A 2,823-nucleotide genomic window follows, 5' to 3' on the forward strand; every position below is an offset into this window, starting at 1 on the left:
TTTTCTGCAGTTCTGATCAAGTCTTTCATGCACACAAGATAAATCTGTTTCATGCACTTGTATACAGTAAATACACTAGTGCAGTTATGTGGATGTTCAGTACTTTGAATCCTAAGCCAGTGCATCACACCTTGCGCACCAGTTTGACAGTTTGCGGACTTGTAGCCACTTGATAATTATGTATGTTCATGGTCCTTACACTTGCAGGTTGAACAGTACTTCTCACTCCTTCTCCCAGGCAACGATGCCAAGCTTTTTTGAGCAGTGGCCAGTTTTTGGTGGAAGGTCTTGTCAAGCTAGCAAGAGGAAAGCCTTCAGAAACCATCACAGTCAAGCTGTTGAGTTTGCTGGGAGAACACATGCGGAAAACTGATGTGGATTCATGAGACTTGGAGCAATCATCAAATAGTGTACCACCAGACCTGGTAGCAGTCAGGGTATGCACAATACTATAGGTTTTGAAAGCCCCCTTTTTTATGTTCTAGATGTCTATCCATCCAATATCGTTTCTTGTGTATCATGCCGCAAGTTGAAAACAATCATCTGTGAATGAAACTTGGTAAGGCTATGTAAATCAAGGGGGCGTTCCGCAAAACTTGTCATTGGTGACAACTTTTATAAGTAGCTGAAATCTTTGTATCTGACAATACATTTTATCAAACGTTTCCCTGGAGTCGATGAGGGTCGTGAGGTCAATAATCAAAGGTCAGGAGCCCTTCATTAGGCAAAAAAATGCAGGAAATATCTTGTGACTTTGATTTTTCAAAGGCAGATGAATGGATGTCACCAAACTCAATTGTAATATAAAAGTTCACAGTCACAAATCAATATGTAATGTAATTTTGTTATTTTGGAGATGCTGATGAAATAAAGAAGAGTTTTTTTTCTTGTTTTTTTTTTATAGAAGCCACACAACAACCCATGGGTTCATCCAACATGAAGGATCATATGTTTTACTTAATGCTCCCTGATTATGCAGTGCAATTCACTGATAATTTCTGTTGATACCTGGATACTTTGTTAATGAGTCGTAGAATATATTGTATATAACATGCATTTCTTACAACACAGCATAGAATGTAAGTAACCTGCAAATCCTTCTTGTACTCTATCTGCTTCCACCTGTGAACCAGGGCGCAAGGATTGTGCAAGATTTCTGTGGCTTTGGCTATAGACTACCTTATCCGATTTCAAAAGGTAAGTCTTCATGACTATAAGGTTTGTTCAAGTATGATGCGACAAACCCCCTGATATTTTTAGTGTTGAGATATGGTGCGCCGAACCACGCCACTTTCATTATGTTAATGAACGCACATGACTCAAAAAAAAAAAATAAGATAAAGATAAACTCATGACATTGTATCTTCACTTACTTTTGAGCTTGATTGCACCATAACTTCTTGCCACTGTCTGGCAAAATATATTCCTCTTGCCTCAGTGTTTTTGTTTTGTTTTGTTGCATTTTGATCTGTTTATTTGTTTGTTTTTTACCATCTCATATCGCATTGATTTGTGCACTAAAATGTTGCCGGAGTTTGTCTCATCATATCTGAACAAGCCTTTATGAGTCATTTTGGACAGGCAATTAGAACTCACAGTACTTTGGTATTCTGAAAATGAAATTGATTTTTACGAGTTTAATCTACTTTCTATGATCTGTTTTTGTATTAGAAAAGAAATTAGAGGTCAAGGGAAATTTTCTGGGGTTTTTTTGTGTTGTTGGACTATGTAATTTATTAAGATCACTTGCCTTTCAATGTTTCACAGGTTAACTTTTTTTTTTGGATGTTGTGAATATTTTTGCGCACTTGCCTTTGTCAGGGTTATGTCCTGATGTCGACGAGAACTTTACTCGTGAATGCTTCAAAGTTGATCCTTGAACTTTAAAGATTGTCTTCCCCATATGTAGGCTAAAATTTTGAAGTTGTTTTTTGATCAGTCACGAATAAGAAAAAAGTGATAAATTTCAAAGCTTCTTTAAGAAAAAATAGGTATAAGTGAGTTTTAATTGTGAAATTATCGTGATCTCTAAGTAAAATGGAATATGATGCATTTATTATCCTCTGCCAAGAAGTGGTGCCTGAATTGTTATGGTTTTGAGTAGTCCATCCCTCCGTGTGTGTGATAGCTTGAAATCTGTTAAAATAATCATAAATGTGAATAAAATGTGTTAAGCCTATGTATGACTGAGTCTATCAAATTGCATTATGGAATCGAAATAAAGGTCACAGTCAAATTTGTCTAGTTTTTATTTGTAATAGATTCATACAATGTCTGTTTGTTTTTCATTGTTTCCTTACATTTTCAGCCTGATGCTAGTTTTGATCACCACTTGAAGAGGGAAAGCAGAAGAAGATGCAGCTCTTGATGCAGCTTGCTTGCTTGAAGATCAGAAGATGCAGCTTGCTTGACAGAGGACGTCAGAAGGATAACATACATGTGTACCAATATCACTTCATTGTTGACCACTTGGTACTACCCTACCCTGGTGATATCATTCAGAGTGCCTTCGACACATTGTTCAAAGCACATTAAATATGTGTTTTGTCTACGGTATGCAAAACCTCTCATCAACCTTTGGACATTTGGAATTACCCCGAGTTCGTGAACCGAGATCTAAACTTTCAAATAGATAATGAAGTGATGCATTCTTTAGGAGTTCCCACTGAAACTGCTTTTTTTTTTCACTGTTTGCCATACGAACATGGACTGCGTGATGGACAAACAATAAATTGCGCCCAGGGGGCCTGTGTACGGACATAATTTGATTCGTTCAATGGTTTTAGAAGACACTTGAAGAATCATCATTGTGACAATGAAACT

At 36.9% G+C, this 2,823-nt stretch overlaps 1 long non-coding RNA gene across 1 annotated transcript; it reads left to right on the forward strand.

Annotated features, from left to right (window-relative positions):
- Positions 1-337: 337 nt before the first annotated feature.
- Positions 338-2,434, forward strand: LOC140242744 (uncharacterized). The gene is made up of 3 exons (XR_011902151.1): positions 338-437; positions 1,134-1,197; positions 2,309-2,434. It is a non-coding gene; the product is annotated as an uncharacterized lncRNA (long non-coding RNA).
- The last annotated feature ends 389 nt before the right edge of the window (positions 2,435-2,823 follow it).

Source organism: Diadema setosum, chromosome 19 (assembly GCF_964275005.1).
Source record: "Diadema setosum chromosome 19, eeDiaSeto1, whole genome shotgun sequence".
Lineage (NCBI taxonomy): Eukaryota > Metazoa > Echinodermata > Echinoidea > Diadematoida > Diadematidae > Diadema > Diadema setosum.